Source organism: Capricornis sumatraensis, chromosome 13 (genome assembly GCF_032405125.1).
Source record: "Capricornis sumatraensis isolate serow.1 chromosome 13, serow.2, whole genome shotgun sequence".
In the NCBI taxonomy this organism is placed as follows: Eukaryota; Metazoa; Chordata; class Mammalia; order Artiodactyla; family Bovidae; genus Capricornis; species Capricornis sumatraensis.
The window spans coordinates 80,518,049-80,539,028 of NC_091081.1; the positions used below are offsets into that span (position 1 = coordinate 80,518,049).

General features: G+C 42.2%; 1 protein-coding gene across 1 annotated transcript in view; it reads left to right on the plus strand.

Moving 5' to 3' along the window:
* Nucleotides 1-20,980, plus strand: part of ARID1B (AT-rich interaction domain 1B) — a 419,926-nt gene that overhangs the window by 22,424 nt on the left and 376,522 nt on the right. The gene's annotated exons all lie outside the window — the stretch shown is intronic.

Genomic DNA, 20,980 nt, shown 5'->3' on the forward strand with positions numbered 1-20,980 from the left:
TGTTCTATATCCTTTGCAAATGAGTGTAAGACTGGTTAGTATTTTTTTTTGTCTTCTGCAGCGTTTGTAGGGAAGTACTTGATTTCTGTCTCTGTCACAGTTTTGAACTTTAACCAGTGGCCGGGTAGTTGAAATAGGTTGTGCGTTTTGCTGTGGAAAAAAATCGAATTGCTTTCTCAAGGTTGACTGAAATGTTTTAACTCTTCATAGCAAATGAGGCGTGAAGCAAATTGTCAAAAGGATGGGGACAGAATTATCACAGTACCGAATGTTTAACTGGCTGCTGATGCTCCACCGAAGGTGTGAGCTGGGCAGATAAATGTGTAAATGGCACCTTTCTCCTCTCCTCCTACCGGATTTCCTGCAGCTTGTCTTCACTGCTGCCGCTAAGTCGCTTCAGTCGTGTCCGACTCTGTGTGACCCCATAGACAGCAGCCCACCAGGCTCCCCCGTCCCTGGGATTCTCCAGGCAGGAACACTGGAGTGGGTGCCATTTCCCACTAGAGGACCTAAATCTGTGTCAGAAAAGTCACGGCCCTTCTGAGAGTGTTAGATTATAGTGTTGCTAGGAGGAATCGTTAAGAAGTCCTATCGGCTATGGATTAGAAGGAATAAACTTCCTGTTTGCAAACATTTTGCTTTGCATCGTCATGAGATGAAGCAAAAATAAAATTTTGTGTGCCTCTGAAAGCTTGATGATGAGTGAAGTCTGTCAGTGTTTCTCGATGCCTATGTACTCAATTCATTTGCTGTGCATTGTTGTACTCAGAATAATTCCCTTTTTAGGATTTAGGATTTAGTTTGAATAATAATACTTGAACTGAAAGATAGTGAAGTGTTTAAATCATGGACCACTTACTTTTAGAATATCAAATGTTAATTTAAGGAATGTCTGGAGGTTTCGTTTAATAGGGGGCATTTCATATTTTTGGGTACTCCTCCTTCACTTTTCATTTTGAAGCTCCTCTTTAAGTTCTTAGAATTCATTAAGAGAGAGCAAATAGAAGGTTACAGCTAGGTTATCTCCTAGCCTCCTGGGGCTTTTAATTTCAAACATGGAACATGGAGCTTAGAATGACTAAAATAGATATTTCACACTAAGTGTGAAGGGAGAAGTATTTAATAAAGAGAAAGAGTATGCATTGGTTTTGTTTTTCTGTGGCTAAGTATAAGTTAGTTTTATATTTTAAGTATTTTTAGCATCTTATATGCTAAGTATAAGTTAGTTTTATATTTTAAGTATTTTTAGCATCTTATATGTATGTGAGTATATGTGTACATATACATTTATGAGTATGATGAGTATGTTGTCTTATGTGTATTTGTGTATATATATACATATTTAATATAACTTCAAGTACAAACAGTAGTGAAGAGTATAATCCTGTCACACTGATTCAGCTGTTAGTACTTTGCATCTTTCCTTCTGCTTGTTACTTTTGATGGGTGTATGTGTATGACCACTTTTTTCACCCTCTTTTCTACTTACTGCTGTAGTGATACCTGTATGTAAGGGGTGTTATAAATTGATTATACAGCATCCAAGCACCCATGTTTCCTTTTTATCAGACCGACTTCAGTATGTGGAGATGATGGAGTTATTTCAGCATGTGATTTTGTATATTTATTAAAAAGTCTTTCAATGAAGATGCAAGAGCCAGCACTTTTATTTATGGAATGCAATCCACATTTATAAGTTTATATTATAGAAATGCATGTATATTTCCTGTGAGTTTTCACATATAAAGAAGTAACAGGTCTTCAAAGATGGTAGCGGATGCTGCTTGCCTTTTTAAGAGGGAATGCAAATATTTTCCTTTCCCTTCCCTTTGATGACTTTCATCTTTGAGCTAACTAGCTAGCTGTCTGTCTGTCTGTGTGTGTCTGTCTGCTGTCATCTTCATCCCTCTGTGTGCATATCTGTCTCGTATAGACTTATGTTTGCTTTTGTTTTTGCATTTATTTACGACCCGCCTGCCTCCCACATCAAGTGAATTTTTCGGTTGCATTCACAGGCTGCTCTTCGTGTTTTCATTTTGTCTTTTTCTTTTTTTTTTCTTTTCCTTTACTTAATCCAGTTCTTCCTGTCCCTCCTAAACTGCTCACATTATAAGCTTCAAATTCCATATCCTGTCCTGAGTGGACATTCATGTAAAGTTTTTCCTATGTCTGTAGTTACTTTTTGCTGATGTGTGTTAAAGACCTGAAGGCAAATGTAGCATAAATGCTTCCCTTTCTCCTGCTTCTTGCTGGGCAGTAGGTTTAGCCGGGAAGGGAATGCATAGAATAGTCCAGCATGTAAGGCATTCAGCTTGAGCTCTGCCGCTTATTATGTGTAAAGAGGTGATAAAATGCTGGGTTGTTTTGAATATTAAATGAGGTAGTCCACATAAAGCATACAGAAAGTGTTTTTAAGTGCTGACCGCTACCTATTACCATTGCTGTTACGGAGGAGGCAGCCCTACACTTGATGCAGGACTGGGTGTCCGTTTGACTGAATACTCTCTGCTCTCAGGGCTCTTACCAGAAAACTTTTTTTTTTTTTGCCTATTTAGTGGCTACCTTTGCATAGAAAAAAATTTTTTTTTCTATCCAGAGGCCACCTTTGGTTTTAATTTTTTTTTCCTTTTCCATACCTGGATGGAAGAAAAAAGTAGGAAAGAGTTCCATACATTTGCCATTTTGAAACCTTGTGATGTGATTGTTTTCCAGTTAGAAAGCTCATTCCTAATTGATACAGTGGCTGTTTTGCCTCTGTCGCAGTCACTGAATTAGGTTCAGTGCTGCACCTTAGAATCTTAACCATAAATCTCGGTGCCCTTATTGGTAAAATAGGGCTTATGTGAAGTGCCATGAGGTCTTCCATAGAGGATAAACTAAAGTACTACAACATATCTAAATAAACCTGTAAAGCATTAAAGAAACAGATTATGGCCTTCAGAAAGTGCTTTTAGTTCCTGAAGTTGCTGTGCTGTGGTATGCACTCAGCTGAAGAACAGGTCTATCTGAGGCTTTCCTAATTCCACTAGAGCTGGCTTAGAGATGTTCCTCCCTCCATGCGTCCTTTCCTCTAGAAACACATTTCACAGAATAATAGATTTCCTGAAGCTTTTCTGCATCACATTTTCAACCAAAGTGTAAGTGTAGGTTGCTTGATTTTTGCTTGGTAATAACTTTGCAAATCACTTAATTTCCAGAGTGTTTCCATGACCTCGTTCTCACAGTCATCTTATGAGGGCTGGTTAATGTCCCTGTTTTATGGATGCGGAAGCTGGGGCATAGTGACTGGGTTAAGGACGCAACTGGGATCTCTACGAGATTTTGTGCCCCAGATCTGAGCTTTGGCACCGCACACCATCTCTGTGGTGCGGATGCTGTCTGTCCGAGTGACTGTCACACTTAGCATTTAGATCCGGGTGGGTCAGACTTTTCCTATTAAGGGCCAGGTAGCAACCTTTTCCGGTTTTCTGGGTGTGGTCTTTGACTTCCTGCTGTAGCTGGAAGTCAGCTACATCAGCTACTGGCCATCAGCTACTTCTTTCCAGTAGCTGATGGCCCTCTAAAACAGTCACAGTCTGTGAATGAAGGCTGAGGTGTGTCCACAACAGTACGGATACAGACATTTGAATTTCATGTAATTTTACATGTTGTAAAATATACTTTTTTTTATTTTTTTCCCCCAACTGTTAAAAATGTAAAAAGCGTTCTTAGCACACTGGTCCTGCAGAAACAGGTGGTGGACCAGACTTGGCCCGTGGGCTGTAGCTTGCCAACCTCCGGTTTAGATCATGATGTAGACAGGACACAGTTTTCCATTTCAGGTTCAATCCAGATCTTTCACCACCCCTCCCCACCCTGTTGCTGCTGCTGCTAAGTCTCTTCAGTCGTGTCTGACTCTGTGCAACCCCATAGACGGCAGCCCACCAGGCTCCCCCATCCCTGGGATTCTCCAGGCAAGAACACTGGAGTGGGTTGCCATTTCCTTCTCCAATGCATGAAAGTGAAAAGTGAAAGTGAAGTTGCTCAGTCGTATCTAACTCTTAGTGACCCCATGGACTGCAGCCTACCAGGCTCCTCCATCCATGGGATTCTCCAGGCAAGAGTACCGGAGTGGGGTGCCTTCTCCGCCCCACCCTGTTAGCCGCCTTTATTTACACAACTCTCCATTCTCTGGGATTTGGGCTCCAGTAGCAATGCTTACCTGGCATGGAGAGTAAGATTTTAAGTCCTTCAGATGAACCTGAGGTCCAGAGGGCGTGAAGGGATCACCCAAGCTTGGAAATCCCATTAGCAATAGAGCCTGCCCTTACTAAACCAGGGTTCTTGATTCTCCGTACGACTAGTTGTTTATTTTTTACTGACTATGATTTAACTGTGTTTCTTCATGTTCTAGATGCTCTGTCAATTCCTTAGTTTTCCCCGCAATGTTTTGAGTTTTATTCTGAAGATTTTTTAAAAAATTATTCAAGTGTAATACATGAAAACACTTCTATAAAAGATTGGAACACTGGCAACATGCACACGGGATGTTTAAATTTCTCTGAGCTGCTTCCACTTCTCAAAAGTATGCAGTCTTAAGTTAAATGTGTTTTTTTTTAATCTAGTTTTTTCTTTTAAAAATACTGCATATGTACATAAACATAAACATCTAGGTATCAGTCATACTGTACATATTTTGGGACTGGCTTTTTGCCCCATTGGAGCCTCTTTCAGACACATCACAGTGGTTTTACTTTTTTCCTCCGGGTAATTTTGTGTGTGTGATGTGTGTAGAGGTTTTCTTTTTATTGTTTAGTCACCAGGAAAAACAAAACACTATCATTTCTACCATGGGCCACTGAGCCGTTTTGGAATGTCATTGTCTGCTGAGGCAGTGCGCCCAGAGGATTTGCCTGGGAGGACCACGAAGGGTCTTCAGGCACCAGCTCCGCTTTACTTTCTCTCCTGACAGCCTCCCCTGCGCCTCACTGTACGCTGCAGGACAGTCTCTTACCAGGAGCGTCTTACACAAACGCAGCCTTTTCATCGTTGTGCTACCCCTGATGCTTTAACCCTACTGTACTCCAAAGCTGAAGCGAAGGGAGACCTTTCAAAATAATTGAATTCAGTAATTGAAATTTCAAAAGTCATTGAGAGGAGATGAGAGCATTTCCTATTTGGAAGGCATCTGCCCAGGTTTTTTTTTTTTCCCACTTAAGTCATTTTCCTTGTATCTAGTTAACTTCAGAAACAAGAGCAAGAAGAACATGGTGGAGTGGGTACCACTATTGGAATACTTCTAAGTTCTTATTCCTTTTCAGGTAGATGCTAAATAGATGGTCCAGTCAGATGTAGGCCATAACTTTGTAACTAAAATCTCTAGGAAAAAAAGGGAGCCACCTTTGTGTTCTTGGCACGCTGTCACATGGTGTTCTTGTGAGTGTGGGCTCTGGCCAAAACTGATTGTGACCCGGAGCAGCCCTGGTTGCTGAAGTATTTGTAATTCTCTGTCGACCCTGTACTGCAGATTGCCATGAAGTCGTACGTTTTCCCCTTTCAGTCTTTCATACTTGATTTTTTTCAGTTTAGCTGAAATTTTAAAATTTCAAGTACACTCAATCTCCACAGTGAATGAAAATTGAAAATAAAAAACAGCTGTGTTGTTTGTTAATAAGGATTTTATTCATTAGTTGCACAGATTATTTGTTGATGTGGTTTTAAAATATAAATGAATATCCTCTTGTTTTTACTTGATGAAAGAAAAGAAAAAATAAACATTTAGGGTTAACTGTTTTAAATGTTTAACTATTTTTAATAAACAGTTAAAATCTCTGTTTTGAAAAAACAGTGTGAAGGATTTTTATTTCATTGGACTGTGGGGAGAATATTTTAAAGTTTGTACATAGAAGTTTGTTTTGTGTGACTCTCATTAAAGTTAATCAAAGTCACATGGCTGAGCAGATCTCTGAACGATTACTTGTTGGAGATTTTTATTCATTGTCTATCATTTACTCAGTTGATTTGCTGTTATTCTTTTAAAACACCAGTAACCTAATGTAAGAAAGCGTTGGCCCTCTTATTTTTTGGCTCCTGTGTGTTATCTGTTCTGTGCACCAGGCTGGTGCATAAAGGCTCATGTGTTTTGGCTCTGGACTTCTGAATAGCGTCGTGTCGTGAAGGACCTCCTGACTGTGGAGAAATGGCACAGGACCCACAATGAGTCTTCCGGTCTTTGCTTCATAGGCTTCGTGAAAGATGTGGTCGTTCTGTACACAAGAAATTATAAAGGGGTATTAACATTTTATTAACCCAGAAACCTGTGTATAAATTCAGCTGCCTTTCTTTTTAAAAAGAAGTTTTACAGTTGTACAATTTTAGCCCTATTTTAATTTTGAAATCTAGATTAAACATAATCCCTGGAGAGCTCTTTCACTGTTGCAGTATAATCTTTTCATATGATACCTGATTTAGTTGGAAACAAATTAGTAACTATGCATGCTTAAAGGAAGCAATTTAATAAACAGGATTTCAGAGAAACCTAATCAGAATTGTAAAATGATACTAGCAAATCAATTGCTTTATACAGAACGACTAGGTTAGATGTAGCTTTTAGATAAGTGTGGGCAAATCTGAGGCTTCTGTACCACCACTGTCAAGAGCATTTAAAAATTTGCCTTTTTTACTTAAAAGAGGAGAAAGAAGAACTCCCTTTTCCCCTAAATTTATTGGTTCATTCAGAAATGGTTCAGAAATAACCATGTCAAGTCACTTGGTCTGAGGCCAACCAGACAATAAATCTGGCTACAGCTGTGACATGGTCTCTCAAATTAGCTTCCGCATGCTGGACAAGGCTTGTTCTTGGGAGATGGGCAGGATGTGTTACTTAGTAAGGTAACAGGAAAAAGGTAAAGAGATACAGCCCTAAATGTGAGGATTTAAGCAACCAACTGGGAAACCTCTGTGACTGAAAGCCAAGGAACGGGATTTAGAAATGAGGTAAAGACTGGCAGGTGACACAGGTTCTAACCTTTGGGTACCCTTCATATGAGGTGCAGGCAGTGAGAAGCAAGCAGCTCCCATTTTAAAATCGCTTACATCCATCATCAGTGCATATGTGTATACTCTTAACGGCTGCCATTAGTTTTAACTACTTATTTTTAATTCACAGTTTTGTTCACATTTTCTTACACTAGTATAACTGCTTCAGTTCAGTTCAGTCGCTCAGTTGTGTCTGACTCTTTGCGACCCCATGAATCACAGCACACCAGGCCTCCCTGTCCATCACCAGCTCCTGGAGTTCACTCAGACTCAACGTCCATCAATCAGTGATGCCATCCAGCCATCTCATCCTCTGTCATCCCCTTCTCCTCCTGCCCTTAATCCCTCCCAGCATCAGAGCCTTCCAATGAGTCAGCTCTTCGCATGAGGTGGCCAAAGTACTGGAGTTTCATCTTTAGCATCATTCCTTCCAAAGAAATCCCAGGGTTGATCTCCTTCAGAATGGACTGGTTGGATCTCCTTGTAGTCCAAGGGACTCTTCAAGAGTCTTCTCCAATACCACAGTTCAAAAGCATCAATTCTTCGGCGCTCAGCTTTCTTCACAGTCCAACTCTCACATCCATACAGGACCACTGGAAAAACCATAGCCTTGACTATACGGACCTTTGTTGGGAAAGTAATGTCTCTGCTTTTCAAAATGCTATCTAGGTTGGTCATAGCTTTTTTTCCAAGGAGTAAGTGTCTTTTAATTTCATGGCTGCAGTCACCATCAGCAGTGATTTTGGAGCCCAAAAAAATGAAGTCTGACACTGTTTCCACTGTTTCCCCATCTATTTCCCATCACTGCTTAGTACTTCTCTTTTTTGAGTTAGACTATACATTGACCTTCTAAGCATATTGGTGGCTCAGAGGTTAAAGCATCTGCCTCCAATGCGGAAGACCCAGGTTCGATCCCTGGGTCGGGAAGATCCCCTGGAGAAGGAAATGGCAATCCACTCCAGTACTCTTGCTTGGAGAATCCCATGGATGGAAAAGCCCTAGTAGGTTACAGTCCACGGGGTCGCAAAGAGTCGGACATGACTGAGCGACTTCACCTTCACCTCCAAGCATATTATAATCGACTTACTCATTTTACAGGTATACATTGTGCTGGGGTCTGTGGTATAAAAATTAAATACCTGCTTGGCAAACTACTCTGTTTTGTAGAAGAGGAAATTGAAGCCTAGAGAAATTGAATGACTTGCCTCATCTCAGGTCCTGTAGATGGTGAACGAAAATTTGATTCCTGCTCTGGTTGCGTCTCGATTACAGTGTGAGGGGTGTTTCCTTTTATCTTTGTGAACTGTCTGCTGTTTAACCTGGCCTCTGCTGTCGGGGACACAAGTAAACAGAAAATTGCAACGAAAACGTCTGAATACTGCAATAGAGGCTTCCTCAGAGTTCTCTTAGGGCACAGAAGACACGGTTCTATTCTGTCTGATGATTTCAAGACGAACTTGATGGGTAACATGATCCTTGAGTCCAGGTCTGCAGGATGAGGAGGAGTTTGCCCAGAAATGGAAAGTGTGAAGAGCCCCCAGTAACTTCTGGGACTGTGTGCTTTAGGGCTTCCTGCCAGTGAAAATGCTGGGCACCGACACCAGAGCGGCAGCCGGTTCTGCCTGGGAGGGGGTTAAGAGCAGTGGTCTGCTTGCCCGTGGAAGTGATGGTGCGCCAAGTGGAGAGCATTCTTTTCACTAAGTTGTGGAGTAGCTTTCTTTTGCTACATAACAAATTGCATGTCTTAAAACAGTACCCATTTATCATCTCAGAGTCTCTGTGGTAGGGAGTCCAAGTGTGCCTCCCTGCTCTGTTGAGGGTGTCAAGAGGCTGTAGTCCAGGAAGCAGCTGGGCTGCATTCTCACCTGGAGGTTTGTTTGGGGAAGGCGCCCTCGGACTGCTGGCAGAGCTCCTGTCCTCGTGGCTGTGGAGTTCATAGCAGCTTGCTTCTCAGAGAGGGTCTGTGCTGCTGGGAGTCTCTCACTTCTGGGGAGGCCTGGACCTTTTAAAGGGCCCGTCTGATCATGTCAGGCCCATGAGGATATTCTCAGTTTTGCTGAACTGAAAGTCAGCTGTATTAGGGAATTTTAGTTACCTCTGCAAAATCCCTTCACCTTTGTGATCATCTCTGGGTTAGATGCAGGTCACAGGTGTTGCCCGTACTGCAGAGGAGGGCATAGCACGGGGCTGTGGACCCTGGAGGTGGGGGGCAGGAGCCCCATGGAGCCCTCTCAGAATTCAGGTTGTGTGCTGAAATAAAAGCAGCAGTGGTGTGTCTTAGTCTTCTGGAATAGACTAGTGTAGAGTGGCTTAAGCAACAGAAATTTATTTCTCATGGTTCTGGAGTTCTGATGTCTAAAATCATGGTGCCAGCGAGATAGGTCCCATTCTGAGGCCTGGACTCTTGGCTTGCACACCTTGCCGTGTGCTCTCTCGGCCTCTTGTGTGTGCCTGGGGAGAGAGAAAGAATGCCCCGGCCTTTCATCTTGTTACAAGGATGCCAGGTCTATCAGATTGGGACCTTCCCTTGTAAGTTCATTTTCACCGTTGTTCCCTGTTTATGGACCCTGTCTCCGAACACAGTTATGCTTGAGGTTAGAGCTTTAACATAATTCAGGGACACAGTTCAGGTTAGAAGAGTTCTCTTTTCACAGTTTTTTCGTTATCAAGGAGCATTAATTGGAGTAGCTTGGAGGGGAAATCAGATGGCTGGTAGAGACTCCTTCCCTGGAGGACTCCAGTCAGACCTGGAAGTTCCTGACTCCATCATTCATACTGCAGGGTAATCTTGGGCAAGCTGCCTAATCTGGGAGATGGCTTTCATCACCTAAACACTGGTTTGTAGTATTGACTGCGTCACAGGGTTTTTTGTTAGGACTGGTCCTGTTGATTGTAAAGCACAGTGCTCAGCTCACAGTAGGCGCTCATTAAGTAGTAGCTGTTATCTTATTTGTGCCTTGATCTTTCTGTGTATCTTTTTCATCTTTTATTATCCATGTTAAATGATAAATTTCCATGAACCTTTCCATTTCTTGCAGCTGGAATTACTACTTTCACCTGAACTCTCATAGGCCTTTATTTTCCTCTGTCCTGTGGTATTTACAAGTGTATTTCTACCTTGCATTGTTTATATATATATCTCTTATCTCCTCTGTTATGATGTATGTTTCGTAAAGTCAAGAACCATCTTACACATCTACTTATCTTTTATGGCAACTTAAACGTTAATATCTGTTCAGTTTAAATACACTTGAATGAATGGATATGGTCTCTAACTTGTCTCTTTTATCCAAATCCTTGTTAACCTTTTATAATTCACGCCTCTCTTGATAAACATAAATTTTGTCAAACCTCTTCCAGCGTTCAGATACATCCTATCAAAAGACCAGGTCCCTATATCCCAATTCCTTTGAAAAGATAGCTAGATTTTTCCTGCACATCCTCAACAATTAAAATTCTTTTTTAAAATCAAACTCTACTTTTACATAATATGTTACATATGTAATACTTCCCTCTTTCCAAATGGAAAATTACAATCCCGAATATGCATTTTCAACTGCATCTTCCTGCCAGTTTAATTCCTGTTTATATAACATTTATCCATTTTATCTTCTGAGGTCCTGCTCTAAGCCATTTCTGACATGCTGTAGAGCCATGCATGAAATGTTCAGGTGAAGTCTCCACCCTCTTTGCACAGGCTTGAGAGAATTCGGTTCCCCCCCCTTCAGTTCTTTTGTAATGAAAAGTATTGAATAGATAAGGGCTTGAATATGGGAACCCTGTTTTCCAAAACAGTTACATTGTGTGCAGCTTAAGGAGTGATCCTAGGCATCCCTTATGCTCTCATAATGCCTTTGCAGAATTGAAGCACTTTTTGTAGACATTGCCTAATCAAAAGGGAGGGCACCCTTGTGAGCCAAGTAAAAACTGAAGACCCTTGCTCTTACTCTGCAGGGGAGTGACTGTGACCCGGAGGTCAAGAAGGGGCCTGCCCTTCCAAGGCCCCACCCCCTCCCCCCGGGCTGTGCTGGAAAGACTTTGCCTCAAGTTCTCCAGCAGTGAACTTGTGCTCTTAGCAGGCTGTAGTGGGTACAGTGTGCCAATTAGCTCTCTTTACCAAGCCAGCAAACAAAACACGTTCGGTCACAAGATAATAGAGCAAATTTATGAGGTGATCTTCCTTTTAAAAGGAAATCTGTGGCTGTACAGAGGAATCAAAATTCACTGTACTGAAAGGAAAGTAAATTACCTCTGGTCTCCCGAGGAGGCCTCTGTTAAATTCAGAGTGACCCATTTAAAAGAGGCCTTCATTGGAATTGGATTGCATTGAATGGGGATTGTTTTAAATGAGTCCCCATCTAAACCAGAGAAGTAATTTTCTGCTTTTGAAAACAGCTGGGTGTTGTGGTCCACTGTGCTCTTATGGAATGTGGAGAATGTGGGCGATGCACCCGTGGGCTGGGAGGATGCAGGGTGTAGGGTACGTTCTTTCTGAAAAGGAAAATTAATGGTAAAGAAAAACAGAATCTTTGGCAGGTCGCATGCTCACAGGGGTCCATTTGAAAATACAGTGACAAAGGTAACCTGGTCTCGCTTTTAATGATAATAGCTTAAAAATTCCCTCTTTTCTCCCTTGTTCTATAGTCTTCTTATCCTTTTACAGGGAAAGTACTTTTTAGTCTAATTTTTGTTAATTTCTGACAGATTTCTAGGTGAAGATCCATCAATTACTAGTAGACTATAAATATTAAATAGTGAGCAATAAAGGAAATCTAAAAAGTGTGTATCTAACAATACTAGATTGTGTTTTCAAAAGACCGAATGAACATATGCTAATATGTGTTTTTACATATGTTTAAAATAGATATATTTTGGTATTAGTCATAAAACTCCTAAAATTTCTGGTCATGCCTTTTTTATTAGAAAAGTGAGAAAGGCAGAGTTTGTGAAACTGAGATGGTTAGCAGTAGACAAGTAGTCTACCAGACTAATTTAAGGCTGTACTTTATCAAGATATAAATATTTCATAACAGATTAAGATTGAACTCTAGTGGGGAATCTGTGCTTTTATATTTTAGTTTCTATTTTAATATAGGAAAAATCCTTCTATGCCCTGAACCCTAGATTTGTATGTTAATTTAGCAGAAGGGTATTGATCTACAGTGTAATTAGCATGAAACACTTATAACTTTTTCTAAGGCTGAAGGGGGTCATGTAACTTCTTTGGTTTTCCTCTTTCCTCCCTTTCACCCCTCACCCATTTTTAAAATAGCAGTGCTCTTCATACTGTCAGAATTCCATGTTGTGACACCCTACTCAGACGTATGACAGCAGGGTAATGACAGCAACTGCCTCCTGAGAATCAATCAGGCAATTAATTTTGTAAATGAAATGCTGATTATACAAAGCTTCACATGAGAGGCCCAGTGATTAAAATCAATTTAACAAATTGTTTCAGGTGGGACTTGATTAATAATTTTCCATAAATGCTAAAGATATATGACCAGCATACCTTGTTGTTACTCTTACTATAACAGCTACATGTAAAAATATCCTGTTGCTCCGACTGCCCAACTGGATATAAATGCCTGCAGGCGAGCCGAGCACTGTGTTGTGCTCATACTGAGGTGGAAGGCGTGTGCGTACACAACACATGTTCTCGCGGTCGCCCTTTTGTTGCTTGTCCACCTACAGAGAGCTAGCTCACAATGAAAATGGAATGCATCATTGCATTTTTGTATCATCTTAGTTTATATTTTCCAAGTGTTTTACTTAAAAAAAAAAAAAGCAAAACTGAAAACTTGTCCAGACAGCTTTGGGTCTGACCAAGTTAAATAGGTCTTTTTCTCTGTTGTAGAATGTTTTAGACTTTTCTCATGCTGACATATATTATGTATCTCAAAGAGTGCTTTATAGACCTCTTCCCATCTCAATCACAGTAGCAGCTGTAAACATAGTTTGGAAAGTGATGTCTTAAGAAAGTTAGGAATGGTGACACTGTAGCCTGGAAATGAAAAATACCTCTGTTCGAAGCATGACAGTTTGAGTCCAGAAGAAGTCTCACGTGGAATCAGAGCCGCAGTTGGATGTCTTTCTCACATTCATATATCAAACGTTTATTATGTGCCTATTATAAGCCAGACTTGGGCTCAGGTTTCATAGCTTTTATTACTTGTAATTCACACATCTAGGAAGGCAGGATAATATTTAGGAGAGGGCGACTTGCAGAGGTAAGGGTCAAGGTGCACTTGAATTCTTTTATTTTAGTTTTGTATTAATGCAATAATAGCAACAATAATTTGCTCATTGTGTATGAGAAGTTGGGTCTATAAGGAGAATTAAGAGGAGGGAGATGCTGTTTAGAGAGTTGCAGTTGGTTGTAGACATGTAGATGACGGAATCCTTTATCTAGTGTTACTTTTGAAAAAGAAACCTTTCTCTAGTTTACAGGTGGGTGCAAGGGCTTTCTAGAAGGGGATGTTCCCGAGTGCGTGGGCCCTGCGGTGTGCGCCGGTATAGCTGGGCAGGTGTAGTGTGGATGAAGACCTGCTGGGCGGCAGGCGTGTCACCCGTAGGGAACCCTGATTGTTTGCATGTTGAACTTTGAATTCTGTAGACCCCTGTAGAGCCTTTCTCTCTCCCTGTTGACCTTTAGGGCAGATAATTGGCAAGATTTTTGGAACAGAAAGGAGAAATACCTCTAATGTCCACATTCCTTCTGATCCTTTACCATGACAGCCGGAAGTTCCTTCAAGGAGGCGGATGATGACTCTAGAATTCCAGAATGCTAGGCGGAGCCTGGTGGGCTGCCGTCTATGGGGTCGCACGGAGTTGGACGCAACTGAAGCGACTTAGCAGCAGCAGCAGCAATGCGGGAAGAGACCTGTTGGAAGAGTTCATTTCTCAGTCTCTCCCTTGCCACGTGGGGCCCAGAGGAATGAGATGGCCCAGGAGTAATCTAACGTTGTATCGGTAACCAGGCATGCCCTATGTGCCAGGCCGTGTTCTGAGTGTTCTGTGTCTGCTGTGTTGTGGAAGACTTACAGCCATGCTGTGAAGTGGGTACTGTTACCATCCTTACTTTTTCAGAGGAGGAAGCTGATGGTCAGAGAATTGAAGAGATCTGCCTAGGCTCGCACAGTAATTGGTGAGCAGGGTATAGGCCAGGTGGCCTTAACTCCAGTCTGTCCTGGGCCTCGCTCCACTGTCTGGAAGCTTCTTCCGGTCCTCAGGCTGAATCCCTAGAGAGTTAGGCTCCTTCGGCATAGTGAGCATTTGAATTGATAGATAGTTGGTGGTCTTGAAACCCTTGGCTTCCTGCAACTGAAGCCTTTTGTCGGGGACAGTTTTGGGATAGTCCTCTTTTTTGTTTATTCTAAGATTTAAAAATCCCAGATGTGTTTTCATTGGGTCATTGCTTTCCTTCTTTACACCTGAGAACTTGATGGTGGCGTGACTAGGTGAGCTGGTCTGCTTGGACCTTTGTAGGAAAGAGGTGGGAGCAGGGTGACATGTGAAAGTGGTTATAAAACTGCTTTCTGAAACTTACAAAAATGACACGGAAGAGCTCTGGGTTAAAAGATGGCACGCTTCATGTCTTTCAGGGCTGGGCCGAGATCTTTTTAAAGCATCCTTAAGAAAGCCAAGGGGGCAGAGCCTCCTTAAGTCTTGACTGGGGGCAATAACCTGCAGCCATGATTTGTAAGAAAGTGTCTCTACCAGGGAAGGGGGATCCCCCACTTTTTTTTGAGAGTAATTTGTGTGTGTGTGTATGTGTGGAATGGAAGCCTCCTAAGAATTTGTAGAAAAATATACCTAAAAGTTTGTGTTCATTATGTGTTTTGCCAACTTGAGTACTTTAAATCAAAGCACAGCAACCTCCACCCCTTCCCAGTTAGTTCCACCTTATCATGCCCACTTCTCTTTTCTGTCTGTCCTGCGCTGTCTCCTCGTGTTTTGAAGGCCCTGTGGTCCTCCCACGCTGCAGCGCCCCCCAACCTGCCAGAGGCCCCCTGACGTTGCACCCTCTTAGTTCTGAGAACCTGCAGGCTTACTTGAAGACCCCTTATGAGGGTTAGTGATTCTTTTGGTTTTCAGTTACCCGTCTTTCCTTTTTGCCCCTCTTCCCTTTTTTAGCTTTTATTTTGAGGTAAGTCACATTTGTAGGAAAGTTACAAGACTGATACAGAGAAATCCCATCTACCTTTTACTCATCGATTTTTAACATTTTACTCTTGAGTTCATCTATGAGTCTGTCTGTCTACAGCATGTTTTCCCTGAATCATTTGCGATTAGGCTGCATACATCCTGCCCCGTTAGTCCTTAGTATCTCCAAGTCCTTAGTATCATGTGCATTTCCTGGGAACAGGTTTTTCTTTTATACACCCCAGTGCAGTCATCACTATCAGGATGCTTAACTTGGAAGCAGTACTTTTACCTACAGTCCATGTTTTAATTTTGTCTACTGTCCTGATAGCATCTGTGTAGTAATCTTCTTTCCTTTGTTGCAATATCCCGTCTGGAACTTCTATGTTGCTTGTAGCTGCCTTGAAACTCTTTTTCAGTCTGTAAGATTTGACTGTATATGAGTCATGTTAACTTTTCTCTTTGAATAATCACACCACAATAAGAGTCAGTGTATGCTTTCACTGCGCTGTGGTTTTGATAAAGTAGATCTTAAATAGGGCCCTGTCTCTGAAGAGAACGTTTTACATGGAGTGAGGTGGGGTGAGTGGGTAGGTGGAGCTGTAGCTTGTGTATCAGCACAGCAGGCATTCTTTGTGCAGAGATAGGTAAGTCAGTTGCTAACATTCATCATATTTTAATGGCATTTTCTTTAATGCCAGTTTAAAGTTGTTAATTTAAAAAAAGTAGATAAAATGCTTTGAAAGAGGCATGATGTCATCCTTGGAGCTTGCTGGAGAAATGAGTTACTTTTCTGATTTGTCCTTAGGTACAGCTCTGATAGGTCTGGAATTGTTTATCCATGTAAAACCACACAAGTATCTTTAGACTAATTGTCTACTTGAGGGTGGTATTACAATACGTTCCCTTGAAAGATGGGAAAACTAAGGCTTTGAGCGTTGGAATAATTTACCCATCGTGTTTCACAGCTAGTCAAAAGCAGGAGAGGGATATGAGCTCGGCTCTCCCAGAACAGTGCCAGGCTTTATGTAGTTCCACTTTACTGGAAAGAGTAAATTGGATCCTGTTTGTTCTCAAACAGAATCCTGTTTGCCATTAAAATATGATGAATGTTAGCAAACTGATAATTTGTAGCGGCTGGCCAGCTATTCCACAAGGTGAACGATTCTGAGGCTTACTGGACGTTGGGGAAATGAATGCTGGGGTTGATAAGCAGTGCCTGTCTTACGAACATCAGTAGAGGAGTGAAGGGTATCCATGCCTCAGATTGATAATCTAGAGTTAACCTCCATATAATAGTGATGTTAATCTATCACTATTAAAAACCTGTCATATGCTGAAACCTGACTATATTATCTCTTAATTCTCAAACAACTCTATAGTAAAGTGGTAGTGTTCTTGGTGTAGCTGGGATAACTGAGATGAAGTTTCGTTAAGAGGTGAACTTTTTTTAGCATCACACAGCTTTAAAAGTGTTTGGGTTTAGATTTGAGTTATTCTCACAAAAGCTTGCTTTCTTGATGTAAATCTGTGTTTATATGGGAAATATACCATATTATTTCCCTTTCTTAAATAAGAGCCTGCTACTCAGTTGTCAGTAGTAGTACAAGGATATGAACAATATTGCGTACTTTGAGATGTAAATTTTAGAAGTTGTTAACACCGTGGTAATAGTTCTACAGTTGTTTTGGATGGTGAGAATAAGAAATCTGAGGAGAAATGGAATGTATTTCCATTACTGTTTTGACGTTTCTTTCAGACCTAATTTACTCTTGAAATAAAAAAATATATATACACACTTTGATTTGTTCATAAAATCATTGTTTGCTAAATGAAATTCAGAAGCGTAGTTGAGTCAGACAGTGATTTACTCACTTAATTGACTTACAGGTTGCTAAACTTGAGGATATTAGGCAAATGATAGGTTTTGCCAATTTATAAAAATCAGGTAAAAACCAGGGAACCAAAACAGCCTTATTTTCTGGACATATATTCTGTTGTGCCCAGATGATAGCTACCGGTGGGTTTGATGTCTGTTGTCCTCACCTCCCTATTCCTTTTCCTGTGGGGCAGTCCAGCTGGGGACGTTTATTAGGGCTCCCTGGTAGCTCAGTTGGTGAAGAACCCGCCTGCAAGGCAGGAGACCTCAGTTTGATTCCTGGGTCGGGAAGATCCGCTGGAGAAGGGATAGGTTACCCACTCCAGTGTTCTTGGGCTTCCCTTGTGGCTCAGCTGGTAAAGAATCCACCTGCAATGTGGGAGATCTGGGTTCGATCCTTGGGTTGGGAAGATCCCCTGGAGAAGGGAACAGCTATCCACTCCAGTATTCTGGCCTGGAGAATTCCACAGACTGTATAGGCCATGGAGTCTCAAAGAGTTGGACATGACTGAACGACTTTCACACATGAAGTCACCATAAAAATACTCTTGCAGACTTTGACGAGTGCCGTGAAGGAGAAGCACAGTGGTTTTGGAGAGGGCCGCGCCCCATGCTGGCGCTCAGGGAGGGTCCTCTGAGGACAGGGCTGTAGCACTGAGTCCTGCAGGAGAGCGGGGTTCCTTCTTCATGGAGGGAACCGCTCGGCTGAAGGCCCTGTGGTGGGCAAATTTGTGGTTTCGCTAGAGGCCCACAGAAGCCAGTGTGGTCGGAGGAGGAGATTTCCTGGTGGCCGCAGTGATGTGTCCAGCTGACCAGACTTGGCGAGGGGGGTTGGCTGTGGTGGAAGGGAAGTGGGGAGTCGAGAGCATCCTGGACTCAACTGTGCATCTGGATGGGGGTGTGTTTCACTGAGAGCAGACACGGAAGGCATCCTAGCTATCCAGGCAGGGATGTTGGGTGGCAATTGGATATAGAACTCTGAGGCTGAGAGAAGTCAGCCAAGGGTGACACATTTGAGGGGCACAGACATGGGGCGGCAATGGAAGCTGTGGCTTATGTGTACTTGGGAAAGGTGTGCGATGGTGTGTCATTCTTGGCCTCTTGTACCTGTTGGCCGTCCGAGGCCTTTGGGGTGCGAGCGCCCTTGCTGTTTTAACTGGCGGTGCGTGTTGAGGAGGTTGCTCTTTTCTCTGGTCAGCAAAAGCTCCTCATGCCAGGCATTGTACTGAGTGCTAGGTATGCAAAGATGAAGAAGGCAGAACGTCCACCTTTGATTAACAGGATGCTGCAGAGACAAGAAAGTAAATAGACTAAATTATTGAGTGATTTTTGCTCTGACTTCAGTTTGTTAAGAGGAAAAGCAAAAAGATTTAGGAAATTCTCACTATGTGATAAATCATGTGGTCCTTTATTTAATCAGGCCCCCAGCAACACCAGAGGTGAACACACTGTACGGTATTAAGTGTGAGCTTGATTCTACGGAGCTAAGTGTATCTATAGGATTCGGGTTTGTCTGACTTAAGCCACCTCCCTTTCCCTTATACCTTTTTGTCTCATTCTAAGCATTTTTCTAAACTTTGGGCTGTATTAAACATTAGGAAAGATGGAGGAATTTGAAGTGGGCAAGAGGTTGTCACCCAAGGGCAGGCAGGGACTTGTGCCTGCGTAGCAAGCGTAGTGAGTGAGTTGGAAGAGTGCTGTGGATGAATGGGAAGGATTTTCTTAAGGTTTCTAAAGAAGACCTTCTTGTAAGAATGGTGGTGCCTGGATTTATGTCACTTTATGAATGGCACTAGCAGTTAGCCAAGCCTCTGTCCTCTCCTTTGACCTCTTCAGTATTTTTATCAGTGCCATGAGGAAGGCATGAATGAAATGGTGTGCTGATTTAATTGGTGGTTGACGTCAAGATACGAAATGCAGTTAATATGTTAGATGTCAGGCCAGAATAGTGACCAGATACATGCAAAATGAAAACAGGCAGAGATAAAAACTTCTGCCACTAGGGTCAGCCTAACCAACTGTAAGAGGAGAGGGGGAAGGGAGGGTTTAATCTCAACTGATGCGACGGATCAGGGGTGCGATGGGCCTGTCAAACAGTGACAGGTCTGAGGCCAGGTTTGTACTCATGTAGGATCTGGAAGAGAAGCAAGTTCCTTCCCATAATATGTTTCATGTTAAGGGGGTTCAGAATTGGCATATTTTGCTCAGAAAAGGGAAACAGATACAGCTATCTTCAAATATTCTTCAAAAGGATCAAAGTTAAAAAAAAGCAGTGGGTTGAAATTATAAGGCACAGATTTTTATTCTCTGGAAGGAAGAAATTAATAACATTCATGGTTGCAGACACTTAGGGGTTCATACATTCATCATGTATGGATCAATGGGGCTGTTTTCAGTTCTACCATTCTGTGTTTCACTGACAAATCTTTTATCAGGGTGCCTTAAGAGCCGTGATCAAATGATGATGTATGAAGTGCTTTGGAAATGCAGGGTAGATGTTGGTCATCATATGATGATGCCAATCAGGACAGGCTTTTGATGGGTTTCTAGAGGATGTTACATGAACCTTTGACACCGTATGCTAAATATGCGATATATATACATCCTGGATGTATTTTTTTTTTAAGTATTCTAAGAGTTAAGAACCATTGCTGATAATTGTCACTTTTTATTGGTAGTTTATGGAAATTACTTTATGCATAGGTAACAACATATTACTATTTCATTTCTAATCTTAATGATTCTGAAAAGTAAGAACCCAGTGATATTTTAGATTTGGGATACGTGGGTGTGTGTACAGAATTGTTGCAGATACTGGTTAGTCAGTCTTACTTTTTATTTTCGAGAGCACTTATGTGGCCAGTCCTCATCCCCAGGAGTCATGAGGCACTGTGACCATCCTAAGTCACCTGTGCTGTTTGCTGAGTGTGCGTGCTCGGTCAGCTCAGACGGTGAAGTTTGCCTACAGTGCGGGTGACCCAGGGATCAAACCTGAAGAACATCAAACCCAGGGAAGATCCCCTGAAGAAGGGAATGGCTACCCACTCCAGTATTCTTGCCTGGAGCACTCCATGGACAGAGGAGCCTTGGTGGGCTACAGTCAACAGGGTTGCAGAGTCGGACACGGCTAAGCACGCATGCTGTATGCTGAGTGAGACACAAAAGGGGCAAAGCATGGACATGGCCGTTTTAGTCTCCTTGGGAGTTAACTAACATAGGAAAAATGGGAAAAAAAAACACACGGCACATGAGTTAAATATCAATATAAGGCAGCCCAGAAGTCGGTTACAACCTGCATAGGAAAGATTCCAGCAGGTCCCAAAGATAGTGTTCCTGGGCGTGGTGCCGGGGCAGCTCTCTGGTCCTTGAACCCGGGCTTGTGTGAACTTGGGGTTAGACAGGCGAAGGAGAGAGTGGGAGCATCCTCCTGGTGCTTTGTGCTGAAAGTTAGTGTGTGGGTGCGGGGATGGAGGAGGCCCAGTGTGGGACAGCTGTGTCCCTTCCACCCCCACCCCACCCCCACAGCAGGCCACGGTAGTGTTTGCAGGATGCCTGGGAAAAAACAGAGGCATTTTATAGTTATATTTAGACATCATCACAGAAAAGTCAACATAGATTGCTTCATGATGTGACAGCCTCTACTTACAGTCCTTGCTGGCCGGCCCTGATCGTTATCAGCTGAGTTTTCACACAGCTGTAATTCATGCGCATCACTCTGAAACAGTTGATATTGTTTTATATGTACTTTCCACATCCCTGTCCATTCCACTATGCCCATATATTATGGCCCGTTCCTTTAGAGCCTTTTAGTCCCAATTCCATTTTCATTATAATCATGAGACAGGTATTCTTTCTTGCATTTGGTGAGTGATAAAACTTAAGAAATGAACACCAGATTTAGAGTTACACAGTGGTAGTAAGTGGTGGATCAGGGTGTGG